This window comes from Sus scrofa, chromosome 1, assembly GCF_054392235.1.
Source record: "Sus scrofa isolate SSC_HxYL_T2T_F1_AM1 chromosome 1, Sscrofa_HxYL_maternal_Yorkshire_Landrace_v2.0, whole genome shotgun sequence".
In the NCBI taxonomy this organism is placed as follows: Eukaryota; Metazoa; Chordata; class Mammalia; order Artiodactyla; family Suidae; genus Sus; species Sus scrofa.
In genome coordinates, this window is record NC_139383.1 from 182,027,269 (window position 1) to 182,045,630 (window position 18,362).

Consider the following 18,362-nt stretch of genomic DNA (forward strand, 5'->3'; position numbering starts at 1 on the left):
TTTAACTTACATTTATATGAGTAGTAAATGAGTAAAACATTTTTCTTTCCTTCAGGCAAAAAGTTAATACTCCTTATGGCACTGTTATTTTGTCTTATGAATCTTGTGCGCAATAGGCAGTCATTTTCCTACCATGACTTTGCATAGTTTAATTAAACTATAGATATACAAACTAGTTCTTCAATTTCATTTCTATCTTTTTTTACACTTGAATGAAAAAATATATATACATTTAATGTATATATATATATAATATACATAATTGAATGAAAATGCATTAATTTTGTTTTGTATTATTCATTAATATGCTTTATATGGTATAGAGGCAATCTTAAATATTTTATATAGTCACCAGGAAATGGAAGCATTCAACTGAGTTTTTAGTGATGTGTTTCTGAGAAAACATTAGCTACAGTTGAGCCTTATTTAAAGTGCACAAATTATTTTTAAAAATCTATAAAGTTATTTCAGATTTTTATTTCAAGTTATGAGTAGCTAAGGGATTTATGCAAATGAAATTTCCACAAAAATTCTCCTTGAAAATACAGATTATTGCGTAATGGATAGGCTGTGCTTATGGAGTTCAACACAGTTGGCTGTGTAGCTGTGCTTCTTCACTCACTAATTGTGTGGACTCGGGCAAGTAATTTAACCTCACATTCTCAGTATCTTTGTGGAAAACAATACAAAAAAATGTTTGAAGAAAGAATAAACAGAAAAACAAAAACAATAACAAAAGTATTTAAAGATTTGTAGGTGTATTAGAGTTTTCCAAGAGGCTATGTATACACACAAACATATATAATGAGGTTATTATAAGGAATCAGCTTATATCAATATGGAGGCTGACAAGTCCTAAGATATGCACTTGGCAAAGTGGAGATGGAGAGTTGATGATGTAGTTCCACTCTCAAGTCTGATTGGCCTGATACTCAGAAAGGATCAATTTCTTGGTGTGATTCAGAAAACAAGAAAAAAAATGGTGTCTCAGCTAGAAGGCAGTCAGAGAAGAGGAATTCCCCCTTAAGTATCAGACTCTTGGCTCTATTCAGGTATTCAACTGATTGGATAAGGCCTACGCATTATGGAGCATAATCTGCTTTACTCAGTCTGATGCTTCACGGTAACATTCAAAATGGTGTTTGACCAAATATCTGAATATCTCATGGCCCAGTCAAATTGACACATAAAATTAACCATCACAGAAGAGGTAATTAGAAATAGTGTAGCTTCCAGGGCTTGAACACTGTCTGGCACATAGTAAATACTAAATAAATGGCATGTATTAATATTAGTAGTAACTGACTGTGAAATAACAATTTATTAAACATATACCTTGCAAGAAGCCTAGAGGTGGTGAGCATTTTAGGTATTTTTTAGAAGAACTGTGATCGAAATTGATATGATGTCTCAACTCTCTGCTTATATTACACAGGTCAAGGGCCAAAGTCATCCCACTTACTTCTCTGAGACTTTTCATTTCCAAATATATTGAACAGAGCCACTCTGGGCCATAGGATATAATGCTTCAACTTTTACATAGTTGAAATATACTCCCTGGATATGTGTTGGAGAGCCAGTTATTAGATTTGGTCTCTAACTAGTGAAGTCTAACTAGTGAAGCCTAAATCACTGAGTAATAATTTGTGGAATGACCTAAATTGAAGAGCTCACAGAGAAAAATGAAAAGGGTCTTTGTAAAACAAACATCTTTGCCAAAGCAGAAAGCGGCCAGTATAAATTGCTGCTGGTTGTATACTCTTGAAGGAGAATGAAAGTAGATTGCTTTGGCATATTCTCATGGAGGAATATGTTTTTGTTTTTTTCATACTGTGCCGAGACCAGCTCAGCAGGATGGGGTTGAAGAACGGGTGCTGTGAAACTTAAGGAAAAAAGTTAACATAAAACAAGACACAGAGACAGTAAAGGTGGGAACCGGGAGACTCAAGGTCTCAGGGACCAAGAGCACTGCCTCAACCACACTGCTTTTATTGTGCTCTTTAGATGAGATCAAGTGAGGAGGGGCTTTGTGTATGGGGGATATAAGGGTTTGTTTACTATTTTATAAGTTCTTTTACTATTTTAAAAGCCACTTAGCTGGTAAAAGGTTAAGCTTTTACTCTGACCTTTAGGCACATAACAGCCTTTGTTCTTAAGCTTAAGTCATTTACCAGCACTGTGACCATTTTTGAAGCAGAAAGATTGGACAAAGTAAAGCAGGAAGATGGGATAAAGTAAAGAAGGACAAGATGGAGTTTTCAGAGAAACATGTCTGCGACAATACTGATTTGGTGTTATTGGAATTTGGCAGGAGATAACCATTGACTTGGCTACTATGATTTCCAGCTGCAGTTTTTACATGTATGATACAGATTTATTTTCTGTAAGTAATTTCAAAAATTTAAATAGCCATAGCTAATTTGTGGGGAGTAGAAGAATGTATGGTGAATGGATCCCAGGTCATTAAATTATAGCGAGGCCAGTGATTGTATCATGATGTGTTTTATTGTGACTGGCAAAAAAAAAAAAAAAAAAAAAGTGCATACAAAGCCAGTATTCAGTATATGGAAAATTGTTTTTTAATTATCACTCGTGTGAATTAATTTTGAGGATTAAGCCTTTTTTGACTATGGAAAGAAATATCCTCACTTATGTAGTATGTAATATATGTTTTGATGAGTATCACAAAAAAATAGAATTTATTAAATTACCTATGTTTATGGAATACAACTGTGTTGCAGTCTTATGAATAACATTGATTTGTAAAGTCAAAATTGATTTTGCATCTCAAAATATCAGATATTGTCCTAGAATATCTGAGGTATCTCTGGTAAAGCTTGAAAATTATAGAAAAATCTCTGTCACTGTTTTTAATTCATTCTACTCCTCACCATAACCATCAGCTAACTCTTATAAACTTCCTACACATAAGCACGTGGAATTACATAATACACTCTCAAGGGATTCTCCTGTTTTCAATTTGGATTTTTAAATGCTCATATAAATTATAAATCTGAGGTATTTAGTCTCTTAATCTACATAAAATCTCCTTCTATGAGCTATAGACCTTCTGAAACCCGCTGTATGAGGTACATTCAGTTGTTAATATTGCAGAGGATAATTTGGGGGAAAATGCTTCCAGAATAAGCTAACAGCATAATGAAACAAACAACTAAAAGACCCAGAGGGTCTTGAAATAGTTTAGTTAGAAGCATATGACTTTGAGAAGGAGATTGTTCTGCTTTTCCTAGGTCAAAAGAGCAAAACTTAACTACATTGGCCTGGGTGAAACCCTGAAAAAAAAACAAGACAAAACAAAACCCTTTTTTTTGATAAAATATTTGTCTCTATTTTCAACATTGTATTTTCTAACGCTTAATAAAACCCCTATCATTTTGTTCCCTCTTTATCTTTAACCCTCCTTTTCTTGAGGTATACATAAATAACCTCAAATGAACACTCTTTCTTAAAAAACATGATTTAGGATTTCCACTTGTGGCTCAATGGTAACAAATCTAACTGATATCCATGAGGGCACAGATTCAATCCCTGGCCTTACACAGTGGGTTAACAATCCAGTGTTGCTACGAGCTGTGGCATAGGTTACAGATGTGGCTCAGATCTGGCCTTGCTGTGTGATTGTGGTGTAGGCTGGCAGCTACAGCTCGGATTGGGCTCCTAGCCTGGGAACTTCTATATGCCGCAGGTGCAGCCCTAAAAAGCCCCCCCCCCCAAAAAAAAACCCGCAAAAAAACCCCACAAGGATTCAATAACTTAAAATACTTCAGCTATTGGCTTTTTAGAGATACTTTTTTCATGGTTTTGTTGTCCTAACAGGTACTTCACAGAATCCACCTTAAAAATGTGTGGGTCTCAGCCCATCAGAATCAAGGAAATACATAGATTTTCTTGGGTAGGATCATAAAAGAGGAAATTATCCTGAAGTAAGCTTTAATGTGAAAAATTGCTAACACAAGCAAATATTTCTCAGGAGAACTGAAACACAATACTGGTAATAATTGGAATTCATAGGAGTGTTTTATTCCTCTGATCAAGCTTAGAAAAATCACAACCACCTTGATGAAAGACATTGCATTAAATTTCACTATTTTTAACCACTCCACATTCGAAAACCATTAAACGTTTTTAGGTAGTGCCCTGTCAGGGTCTAAAATTATTGTGTGAAAATCATGGGTTTTTTCCCATACATAAATAGAAACAATTTTATTTGAAGTCTCTTTATTGGCTTATTTCATTTTTAATTGAAATATAGTTGTGTTCATAGCTTCAACAAGAGTGAATCTTCCTTCGTACATGGATTTGTTTTTTTCAGTTTGTGAGGAAAGCCACAATTACAGATAAATTCCATTTTATTAGGTATGACAAGCTACTACTATGGAACAAGATCAACCCTTCAAATATAAGTGCCTAAAATATCCTATCAGGACCAGGATATTTATCCAGTATTTATTCTATAGTTTAGTTCACTCCCAGTTCTAGATATGTGACCTCACATTAATAAACTCTGGGAAGATCTTGAGAGGAAACACTGGCTTCTTAATCTCTATCCTCTAAACATAAGAGGTGGTGATAGGGCAGTAAATCAATATTGGTATAATTTCTGAGAAAACAGAAGTAATCAAAAATATAGCTCTGAATGCTTATTTTTAGGAATTGTCCTGACAGAAGTTAATTCTTTTACCTTAGTTTGTATGCATCAGTTATGTTAGAACCAAACCACACCAGGAAGTTTATGTGTGTTGGTGCTTCTTATTGCATTTACAGAAGAGATAGAAGAGGAGAGAGGGGAGTAAAGAACAGGTGAATAAATTCAAACATGAAAAATATAAAATTCCAGATCCAAAGGCTACCTGAAATATCTACCATGGAAATAGAACCACAAAGAAGTTTTGTTTGGAAGTTTTTCCCTTAGGTTAAGACATTTATTTAAAAGAATCTTATTGATATGCGTACAATATTACTGGTAATTATGATTGTGTGTGTGTATATATATATATATATATATAGTATAAATGAGCCTGTGGCTGATTTTCAGGATCTATACGGAATTTTCAAAACAATCAAATAAGCAACAAATCCGCTTAATAACTTTCTATTAAAAACACAATTAAGCAGGTATTTCCTCCCTGGAACTGAAGAAAGAAAATTGTCCTAAACCTCTTGGACACAGAAAAATGTTGCATCATGTAATTCAGCCATTTGTGGACATAATTGGCATTCTGAATTAAACACTTGCATGATATTCTGATAGACTTTAATGAGATTAAAAACACCTTCTGGGAAGTTAGGATTGCCTAGTTACTAATAGGTTAGTTTAGTGTCTTTAGGCAGACATATAGTCCTCCTTATTTATACTCTCTCCATCCCATTTCCCCTCTCCCCACCCCCTAGCCAGGGCTCTTTTTCCTTCTCTCTTACTTCAAGTTTCAAACATAATTCTGACACATGGTTGCAATATTTTTTTTCAGAGAAATTTAATATCACATTCATCCCAATGAATGTAAAAGCATATATGCATGAGTTCCCGTTGTGGCTCATCAAGTTAAGAACCCAACAATTACTCATAAGGATGGGGGTTCGATCTCTGGCCTTGCTCAAGAGGTTAGGGATCCGGCTTTGCTGAATGCTGTGGCAGAGGTTGCAAATGTGGCTCAGATCTGGCATTGCTATGGCGTAGGCCGGCAGCTGCAGTTCAGATTCAACCCCTAGCCAAAACTTCTATATGCCAGGGGTGTGGCACTAAAAAGGAAAAAAAAAAAAAAAAAAAAAAAAAAAAAGCATATATTTATCAAAGAAAATAGTGCTATGCGTCGAGTTTCAGAATCAAGAGCTACGGTAGCTGACATAGCTAAGGTCCGCACAGCTGATGTGATGACAGGCCCCATTCCAATCTCTTATGTGTTTTATTGTCTCATTTGTCCTCAAAACCTCCACACATAAAAGTGATACTCTTCCCATTTTACAAACAAGGAATCTGAAATATAATGAGATTAAGAAATGTGATTAGGCCCTCACAACTTTGAAAAATACCTGATATGTTTTATATATTTGATTCATTTCAAGGAAGCCCAAAAGTAATAAATTACCAGTGATAATAATCATAGCCATTAAGTCATACCATTTTAAAACTGACAATGGATTTAATTACCAAAGGCAAATAATATTAATTTTTTACCTATAGAATTTCCTTAATAAAAAGATTTCAATGTGATAAAATATACATAAGCATTTTACTGAAAAAAAAAAAACCTCTTCAGTGGGTATAGTAAAGCAACTCATTCACCTGTTCCAAATATTATACATCATTAAAATGTTTCAGAGATCTGACATTACTGAGCTATGTTTCAATATTTTAATTTTAATGACTTATATGTCAATTACAAAAATATAAAGTTATATGTATAGTTGGGTTTCATACAAACTTCCATATTAATATGTATTTACTCTTTTCTTCATTCAGTATGAATGGTAGGAATGTAAATTGGTGCAGCTACTATGGAAGACAGTGTGGAAATTCATCAAAAAACTAAAAATAGAACTATCATATGATATACCAATTCCACTCCTTCTCACTCTATGTGATTTTTCCTTAAAATATACTAATAATAACAATAACAGTTGTGGATAGAACAGGGCTTTGTATATTTTCTTTCTTTGAAGCAATATACCCTTAATGCAATGCAGTTTTAGGAGACAGATTACTTAGTTTAATTCTTGACTTCACCCTTTTCACTGTGAAAATTAGTCTTTAAAACTTATTTCCCTGTATCACAAGGTAGGAATATTTATAGCACCAATAATGGAGTGTTGTGGAAATTAAATGCAACAATATGTTTAAAGCACTTAGTATACTGCTGTTGTTGCTTACATTTTTATGTTATATAGTCATATATACATATACTCTGTCCTTACAAATTCGGTGCTACACTGAAATATGTCTCTCTTTTCTTCTATCAAAACCTCTACTTCATTGACCTAAAGAGGAAAAGTGACAATTCATTTTTTACTTCCTTACTTTAGGAAGAGACTGCCACTGAAAGAAGGAAGAGGGGGACAGTAAACAGAGATAAAATAATGATTACTAAGTGCAACAACCAAAATTATGCCAAATTTGTAATGATCAGCTCTTCTTTCTCTTAACCTTAATCACGCACAAAGAGGAGCTATGGGGAAAAAAGTTCTATAATATATAAACAGACAATTTCAGTTTCATTGCACATACTCTTTATCTTCAGTGGAAGGCCTGCTGTGTTTGCCTATCCTACCCTGACTCAACTTTCACTGTGCCCACCATCGGCACTACAAGGAAAATTCTTTCTGTCCCCCCACCCCTTTTTTTCAAGGACATAAGCAAACTCCATCAGCTCCATAAGTTTCCCTCTATCTTCTAGGAATTATAGATATATACACACACAGTGACACATTATGTTGTAATTTCTTTTTTATTTTTATTTTTGGCTTTTGTCTTTTTAGGGCTGCACCCGAGGTATATGGGAGTTCCCAGGCTAGGGGCTGAATCAGAGCTGTAGCCCCTGGCCTACACCACAGCTATAGCAACACAGAATCCAAGCCTGTCTGCAACCTACACCACAGCTCATGGCAATGCCGGATCCTTAACCCACTGAGCAAGGCTAGGGATCAAACCCATGTCCTCATGTATACTAGTCAGCTTTGTTAACCACTGAGCCACAACAGGAACTCCCTGGTTGCAAGTCTTAATTTGACACTATTTTAGACTGTCACCTCAGACAGGTTTATTCAAATTATTTCTTCATCTATAAAATCTCAACATTTTCTTTGATGAAATTGAACTTGATCTTCTAAAAGGAATGTTTTGGAAAGACACATTTTAAAGGAACATTAAATTACTTTAATATTTAACAGCCTATATATTTATTAAGTCAAGGAAGTTATGCATGCTTTATATATGTTAAAATATGTTATATCTTACTCATGATAAAAATTTTTCTCCATAGACTCATATCAGTCTGTTTATTCTGACATTTTTCTATAATGAATATCATTATCTGAGACAGAAATGATAGCAGAAATTCATCCATTGTCCTGACATCTAATTAAAATATAATATGTAGCCAGTCTTAATTTAAAGCTGTGAAGTAAATGGAGGCCTAAGAACTATTTAAAAATAATTAGGTCATAAAGCTATGCCCTCATTAGTAAATTCTAAATCAATTCTGTCAGTGAAGGATATTAAATAATCAATGCAGTAGGTGTTGGTATTAATACATAGAGATTGGGGACATCAGGTGCACATTTGAATTTGCAGTAGGGTACAATTTTTATATTGCTAATTACTTGATATTTTGCCTTTTAAGATAAAGCCCTTGTTTCTCATCCACACAAAAGCATTTCAGAAGATTAATTAAGCCTTCATTAATAAATAATTAAGCATTTTATCTCTACATTGCCTGAAAGCAATTATAAATTACATCTTACCCATGTTGCTAATTTAATGTCCAGCAAACAGCCTTGCCTGTGGAAATTTTGTAAATCAAGCTTATAATATATTACCCATGGTTTTCTTGCCTTCCATTTCCTCTTAGTTGTTGATAATGCAAATCAAGACACATAAGTGATAACCTGTCAGAAAACACTGCTTTGGAAAGCCATACTCATATTAATACTATCTGTTTAGAGTTGTTATGTGGAACATTTCTCTCTGCAATTAAGAAGATACATATGGCAAAGAATAATCTGCTTCATCAAATTTTGCATATGACTCATTCCCAGAGTGAACTTTTAAAAAGGGCCCCGTGAATTCTGTCAGGAAAGAATAAAATGTAAAACATCAGAGTACTTTAATTTAGCTAAATCAGCAAGTGAATATTAAATATGAAAAATAAATTTGACATTCAATTATGTATAACATTTATAAACCAAAATCTAGAAGTATAGAAGTGCATGTGTTTTATCAAGACAACGTTTGAATTTATTACATGACTGCAGTATTGAATTCTAGAGACAATTTTCTTAAAGAACAGTTTCTCTCTGAGATAACCCAGAGGTGCCATCAACTCATTGAGATCATGTCTTATTTTTCAGTGATCTCCTAGCCCCTAGACTAAATCCTTACACATAGAAAGCATCCGGTAAAAATTGTCTTTTAGTAAAATTACTAGAGAAGAAAATAATTAGATCTTATGAGTGAGCTTGTTAGGCTTTATCATTTATTCTAAGTCACTAATTTCTGTTTGGAAAAACTAACTGTATCCTGGAAACGTCGCTTAAGAAAAGGGCCATGAAGGAATGTCTGAAAAAGCAGTTCTTCCTTCTGACTCAGGAAGAACTAATAATGGAAAAAGGAAGATGGAAAGTGTGATAGTTTAATCTGGTCTAGACTGCTAACTTCAGAATGTACGACATAGAGACATAATATATATCATTCTTTGGTTGCAGCCACCTGGCTGCTAAAGCTAAGTGCGGATCATACTTTGGAGATTTTTGAATGTAGAAAGTGAGTCTCCGACTCAGGGTTGTCAACTACTACTTTCTTTCTGAGTATAATGTATATTTATAAGACAGACTCTGAATAAAATTTTGTTTTGTCACCTTAGTTGAAAGAATGTAACCTTAAGGAAGAATAGAAATCCTTAACACTAGAGTAATGGAAAATTTTCACATAGGCATATACATAATTTTCCAGAAAAATTGCCTTTTTATAGAGGTCATAGTACATAATAACACCATATAACTCAAAATAGAAATTATATTTAAGCTTATACTTTTGCCATACATTAAAATCAATTGTTCTATACTACTATTCTAGAATCATTTTGCACCTGTCTCTTAGCAGGCAAATCAAGAAATTAACTATAAACAGATCAATATTTTATTCTTTTCCTTAAGGCCTTTTATTTTATAGTATCTTAAGCCATTGCTTTATAATGTGAAAATAATTTAACAGCATGCAAACAAAAACACTATTAAAAAGAAACTATATACTTCAATAAAACTTTAGCAAAATAAATAAAAACAAATCACATGTTTTTGGCAAAGCATTTATTCATTTATCTTTATTTAACTGAAAATATTCAACATTCATGCATTGAAAGAGTCATTTAATAATGGCTATGAAATTGAAATGTCAACTCTAGCTTCTTAAAAGTGGGAATGGAATTATGTTCTGCAATGGGCAGATTTCAAAAGACAAAGCTTAATACTTATATTTTAAAAGTTTGAATATATGCTATACATACCTCACCACTTACATAAGTAGGGATGCCTGAGACAAAAAATGAAGGTCCCAGGCAGAAGTAAGTCAATCTCAGGAAAATGATAATGGGTGAAGTGTCATAGTGACAGGTGCTCAGTGCCCTCTCCACAGCTCTTCTTCCACTTACAACACAGAAGGTAGTTCAAGACAGAAGACTGACAAATTGACTGGCTCTGCCATTTCCTGCATAATTGTGCCATGTCCCTTTTTGAGGTTCTTAGATAAGATCCAATTGCTCTTTAGCCCTTTTTAATTACTTTTCAGGGCTCTTTTGTTACAGGATTTGTTACCGTGAATCCAAGAGACCTTGTCTTGTCACTCTGACAGAAAGGATTAGAGTGTTTAACCAGAACTAATGAATATCTTCTATTTCCTTTATGAAAAAAGTAGTAAATGTCATGCTATTTCCTAGATTGTGTATGTAATTGACAGCAAGTAACACCCTTGGAATAGTAATAGTAAAATCTTCTTTGTTAACTCCAAAGCATAACAACAGAAATGTGAAGAAATTTCTTCCATTTTTCTTTCTCAACTAAAATATGCTGAGAAAGTTCTTATGAATACTGTATCATTCTGATTTTATGGTGAAGAAATAGATGGTTTATTCGTTTTTCAGTTTCAGTCCAACTGACCAAATGGTTCAGGTTTTACATCAAACAATGCCTATCACATGACATACAACATGATAATAATGAAAATGTCCTTAGTTACCTACAAAGAAAATTATTTATATTCCCTAGCCACCAGTGACACATTTCTGAGTATGAGCATGTTGTTATGTTATCTTCATTTTTTTTTTTGTTTTTTTGGTTATGTGATTTGTCATTGCCATGTTTATGATTTCATTCTGCGTGATAAATATATTCCAAACTGACATGTGCAAACATTCTAATAATAATGCAACTAACCAGATTGACATTTCCATCTTTTGACCATTGATAAGCGAGTCAGTTTTGTAATAGATTATTTGAAGTGTCCATATATGCTAAAATTGATATTATCTATATCAATTTATTGCTCCAATGTATAATATATTGGTATATTGAAATCTACTATATTTAATTGAACAGTTCTGAAATTTTCAGTTGTATATCTGTTCACTTGAATATAATTATCAAATTTCAAGATGAATATAATTTTTATAAAAGTTTCTCTTTGTAAAGCCAGAATTTTAGCCTATTTTATTAAGCATGGACCAAAACCTTCCACATTTTCTGATAAGTGTTAAAATAGCTGGGGTTTTAGATGCATAATATTATTATTCAATTCATATGTTTTATATAATGTCTCTATGCCTAACTGGCTTAAATTATCTCAATCGATTATTTTATATCCCATCTTTCTCATTTCCATGTTCTAATCTTATTTCCTTTTTGAATCAGAAAGATGATGTACTTTCTGAATTTATGCATATTTTAAAACATTATTTACTTTTTCTTATATAAGTATTAAAATTATTTGATTCCATATTTTGGAAGAGGACAGCACAGCCCAATAATCCTGTTATAAGGCCTGAGGTCCCAGTTGTAATTCCAATGACAATGACTATAAGATTTATTTTTAGATAAGAATTTTAATCCACCTGTGCCTCAATTTCCTCACTTATTAAGGAGAAATAATAATACTAGTTCTTACCTGATAGGACTTTTGTTGTGGAAAAACTGTCAGATACATAGTAAATCCCCAATGAATAGCTATCATTTCTGACCCCAGTACTTGACACCATGCTGACTTCTGGCATTAATTGCTGAATAGGAAACAGGAATCAAAGACAAGTCTGGATTTCATTACATAGTAGGTAACAATTTCGCCCAATTTGGTGTATGAAATGTTTATTATAATTTTATAAGACAATCATATTTTGCATTTAGGTTCTTGGTTCATTGATTTTTTTTCCCCTTAAATATGTTAAGCTACTTTGAACTACCTTCTTAGACTATCCTTCAGTTGAGAAAATAGCTAAAATTAGTGTTCTGTAATAGGCTGAGACATACAGTACACTCATTCCCCATCTTTCTTTACTTGGTTATTAATCAAATCTCCCCTCAGATCTATAGTCACAGCAAGAAGGCAGGTATACATGGAATATTCTAGTCAATTCCTTGTGATAACTGCAATTCTGCTGTCTTGAGATAACATTATTCCTAACCCCAAATCCTGGTCCTCTGACATACAATAGCATAGAAAGGTCTTGATTCTGTCATCCTATGCTGCTACTGAATTTTTTTTTTTAATTTCACTCTATCAACAAAGATACAATTGTCTAACCCCAGCCAGAGCATGCTTCAGCTTTCTCCAAGTATTTCCAAGAATGTGTAGCTTTGCAAAACTATGTGGATTCCTCAGAAAACATTATCTACACAGAAGAGTAATAGCTCATATTTCTCATTGCTCTAACACTTGAATTTATGTGCCAGGTGCATTGAAAAATGATTCCAGAATCATACTCTTTTAAAAATATTTTACTAAGCACATTTAACAGAAGATGGACACTCTTAACTTATTTTTAAATGTACAATAACCGTACCACTATCTGTAGGTACAATGTCATTATCAGATCTCTAAAACTTACTCATCTTGCCTTATTTATACAGGGTAATTAGAAATTCTCTATTTCTCCCTCTCCCAATCGCCTTACACCACGATCCTATTCTCTGCTTCTATGAATTCCACTATTTTACATACCTCATGTAAGTGAAATCATACATTGTTTGACCTTCTGTGATTGGCTTGTTCTAATTAATATAATGTTTTCCAGGTTCATGCATGATGTCACAAATCTCATGATTTCCTTCCTTTCATTTTTTTTATTCTTTAAGGCTGAATAGTATTCCATTGTATATACTGTTGATCTGTGAACAACATGGATTTGAACTGCACAGGTCCGTTTGATTTTTTTTTTTTCAGTAAACACCTACTGTGCTATCTGGGGTTGGTTGAATCCGATTCAAAACCATGGATATGGACAGCTGACTGTAGACTTATATGTGATTTTACGTTGCTAGGAGGGTTGGTGCCCTAACCTCCTTTTATAGGGTCAACTGTATTTTCTTCATTTGATCACTGAAGGACTTTTAGGTTGTTTCTACATCTTGGCTATTGTGATCAGCATTGCAATGAACAGTGCTAATATCTTTTTGAGATCATGATTTTAATTTTTTTGGATAGATATCCAGAAGTGAGATTGCTGGATCATATGGTAGTTCTATTTTTTTTTTAATTTTTTAAAATGCCTCCATACTACTTTCTATAGTGGCTGAACTATTTTGCATTCTCAACAATGGTATACAAGAGTTCCAACCTAACAGGTATGAGGTAATATCACATTGTGGTTTTGATGAGCATATTTCTCATGATTAGTGATGATGAGCCATTTATATATCTTCTTTGGAGAAATGTCTATTAAGTCTTTAATCCATTTTTTAATTGGGTCTTTTTTTTTTTTTTTTTTTTTGCTACTGGGTTGGAGGAGTTACTTATAAATTTTGGAAATATTTACCAGATATAAGGTTTGCAAATATTTTCTTCCATTCCAGTGCTACCTTTTCACTCTGTTGTTTCCTTTGCTGTAGGAAGCTTTTTAGGTTGATGACGTCCCATTTACTTTTGCTTTTGTTACCTATGCTTTTGATATCATATCCATGAATTCATTCACTAAACCCATGCCATAAAGTTTTTCCCCTGTTTTTTTTCTAGGGGTTTTATAGTTTCATATTCAATGTTGACGTTTTTAGTAAATATTGAATTTCTTTTTGTGTATTGTTTAAGATGAGGATTCAGATTCATTCTATGACATGGGAATATTGTTTTCCCAATTCCATTTGTTGAAGAAATTATCCTTTCCAATCGTGTTTTCTTGGCACCTTTGTCAAAGATCAATTGACCATTTATATGTGGATATATTTTTAAGAAGCCCACTCTTAGAAGCTCTACGTTAACTTAATTTGGGCTGTTCTAGGTTGAAGAGGCATGTTAGCTGGAAAATTACTCAGCATGTAGTAGGTTAATTGTTTTGTATAGTCTGTTATATTTTGGGGCTTACCTCTCCTCAACATCAGATACCATTTTCCTATTTCCAAATCAGTCAGATTACATTAAGTGGCTTATTTAAGTATTTACGTTCATATATCCACGAAATATTCTCGTACCACATTTCTTAAATTTTTAGCTTCTGCCTTTAACTATTGACCAGTTATCTTGACCAGGGAAATGAGTATTTAATGAACTTTACTCACATATCCATTCACCATCCTCCATATAAGTTCCCTGTTCCCCATATCCCCTATATATAAATGTGATATATATGTGTGTGTGTGTATACACATACACATGAATCAACATTAGGTAATTTTATGGTCATATATATATAAATGTAATCCACAAAATCAATACATTATACTATGATTATTTTTGTTCCTTTCAGAAATTTTAATTTTCCCTTTTCCTTTTTCCTTTTTTTTTTTTTTTTCCTTTTTATGGCCACACTCATGGCATATGGAAGTTACCGGTCTAGGGGTTGAATTGGAGATGCAGCTGCCAGCCTACACTATAGCCACAGCAATGCTAGATCCAAGCCACATTTGTAACCTATGCCACAGCTTGTGGCAATGCTGGATTCTTAACCCACTGAGCAAGATCAAAGATGAAACCTGTATCCTCACAGACACGTCAGGTTCTTAACCTGCTGAGCTACAATGGGAACTCCTTCTCTTTTTATTAGTAAACCCTTTGGTATTGTTCTCATCAGTTTCATTTCATCTATTTTTATAGCTAATTCATCTCTAAACCATGTCCTAATTGTTTATATATATAAATAGAGAGAGAGCCAACACATTAGAACATATGGAGTATTCTATCAAATTTATCTTCAAAAATAAAGAAGAATGTCTAACTTGCCTAGCATAGCTGTGTTACTCCAGAGATCTGCTGCACAGATGTCATTTAGGCTGTCCTTAACCTTAAACCTGAGGATTTCCATCACTTCTCTTGCAGGTTGGATCAACTCTTTCTTAGATCTCAAGGCTTCTCTCTTGTTTTATTCCCTCATCTTAGGGAAGCATCAAGTCTAGTGTTTTCCTGAAAAGGAGATGAAGGTGGAAGACAAAATGCATTAAAATCTTGCAGGTCTGCAAAGCCTTAATGCTGTTTTATACATATAACCATTAAGTTTAGTATAGAATTCTAAGTAGAAAATCCTTATTTTCCTCAGAATTTTAGGTCATTGTTTCATTGGCTTTAGTTTCTAATGTTGCACTTAAAATGTCTCAACTCATTCTGTGGTTGATCATTTGTAGCAAATTGATTTTAATGTATAGTACATATGATGCCTTCTAGAAAAGTTCTCAGATTTTGTCATGACTTAAGACTTGATATTCATCTGTTTGTATCCATCATACTGAATATTTGACAGTATCTTTCCATTGGAAATGCAAACAATTTAACATATGGATTTTTCTTTACATGTCAATTATTATTATTTTTTCTCCAGCTTCACTTTTAAAACTCTTATTTAGAAACTGCTACTCTTGGAATTAGTTCTAAGAGCCATTTTCTTCTAATTTTCACTTCATTGTATCTTTGCTTTAACTTTTGATATCTCCTCATATTTACTTAAGAAATGCTTATTGAATTATTCCATAATTTCATTTTTTATATTTTTTATTTCATTTTTTATATTCCCTAATGTACTTTTCCCAAAGCACTATTCTAAGTTCATGGCTGCAGTTTATTCAGTTATTTCCTGAGATTTTGAAATTGTTTTCACCTTGCACAGCTTCTTATTCCTCCAAGTTTCTATTATCTGCTTTTTGATCTATGGTTTTGTTGTTTTTTGTTTTTTGTTTTTTTTGTTTTTTGCTTTTTATGGCTGCACCCATGGCATATGGAGGTTCCCAGGCTAGGGGTCAAATCAGAGTTACAGGTGCCAGCCTACACCAACGTGGGATCCGAGCCGCATCTGTGACCTACACCACAACTCTCGGCAACGCCAGATCCTTAACTCAGTGAGCGAGGCCAGGGATTAAACCTGAATCTTCACAGTTCCTAGTCAAATTTGTTTCCTGTGTGCCACAACGAAAACTCCTGATGTCAGTATTTCTTCTTAGACACTTTCTTCACCTAGTTGTACTTGATTGTTGCTAAAAAATGAAGGCAATAATAGACTGAGTGGAATCTCTGTGCATGTGTGTATGACCAACACCTCTTACCATAGTGTGGAAGGATGTGGATGGGTGGCTATTTCATTTGTGAATTCCCTGCCAGTATCTACAGGTTGTTTCTCTTGAGTGTTCAAATTTCAAAAGAAGCTTCCTTTAATCCCTAGCTTGTGTGGAATAAACCTTGCTGCCAGTATTCTGAGGGTAAAGTTTGGAAGAAGCCTGGTGGATATGGATATGGATTGTTTAACGTAATCCTAGTTTTTGCTATCATATTTAACCTCAGTTGGGTCTGAGTCTTCTAAACATCACATCCTCTTTGTTTTATTCTTTTCCCAGAGAGTAATCCTCTAGTCTTCTGCTGGTTGTGTTAAATCTGTATGTTGTTTCTCTTTTATGTCCCTCCTTAAATCTCCTTTCCAGAGGCACCTGTTGCCAAACATTCCTGAGATTTTTTTATGTTTTCCATTTTAGTCCTGTTGCTTTTCACCTTCTCCCACTGAAGACTTATTGTTACCAGATAAGATGCAGGACTCTCAGCTAAATTTGAACATACTTATTCTATGATAAATGTTTGCTGTTTTTCTGAGATTCAAATTTCACTGGGCATCCTCTGTTTGCTTTGCTGAATATTGCAATCATGTTTAACATAGAACCTCCTTGGATTGTTCAAGCAGCTGTCACCTACCTTTTAGTTTACAGTTTCCTGTATTTGTGGCTCTTATTATATTTCCTGTTCTTTTTGTACTTATGTATTTATGCCTTAAAAATAATCCATCAATTTATTGTGGCTTAAAGAAAATGAACTTCTTTTGTTCTGTCCACTATCTTAATCAAAAGCAAGTGTCTTCAATGCAAATTCCAATATTTTTTCTTAGTTACCAAAAGAGAAACTGAATCCTCTTGATTTAACTATGCTTAGCAATACATTAATTACCCCAAAATTGCTTTTAAACCAATATCATCAGTGGGATTATAATGCCTCCAAGTCAAACAGATATGCATTTTATGAGCTATGGGTGTGAATTTTTTGAAAGGGAATCTGAGACCTACTTTTCCTATTTACTACTGTACTTAAAGCCATAGTCTCTTAAAATAGAAAAGACAGAAATATAAAATTCCTCAGTAGGTATTGTTAATTCATTGTTCTGGTCAACATTTTTAACGGAGTGCTCTATGAGTTTAGTCTTAATAAGGAAATTATCTTCAGGTTCATTATCTAAAATTCATTCCAATTTTAATCAATAATCCTACTCATAAAATGGAATATAGGAGAAAGATTGAAGTTTCTTTGGGACCAAGATATGAAAGCGAGAGATCATAAAGATTACTTTTCCTGTGTCTTTTGATGGTTCTTTATATAACTCTTGTCTCCTTCACAAGTCTCAAATTTTTGCTGACTTATTAAAGCATTTACATTTTAAAATAAATTCTTAAAAATAGCACAGTGTACAACATACCAGTTGAGATTTCTCAGAATTCTGAAAATACATTTTTTTATTTTATAATGATTTCTATTTTTTCCATTATAGCTGGTTTACAGTGTTCTGTCAATTTTCTACTGTACAGCCAGGTGATGCAGTCACACATACAATGTATACATTCTTTTTTCTCACATTATCATGCTCCATCATAAGGGACTATATATAGTTCCTGGTGCTGTAGAGCAGGATCTCATTGCTTATCCATTCCCAAGGCAATAGTTTGCATCTATTAACCCCAAATTCCCAATTGATGCCACTCCCTCCCCCTACCCCTTGGCAACCACAAACCTGTTCTCCATGTCCATGAATTTCTTTTCTGTGGAATGGATCATTTGTGCAATACATTAGATTCCAGATATAAGTGATATCATGTTGTCTTTGTCTTTCTCTTCTTGACTTACGTCACTTAATATGTGAGTTTCTAGTTCCATCCATATTGCTGCAAATGACATTATTTTTTTCATTTTT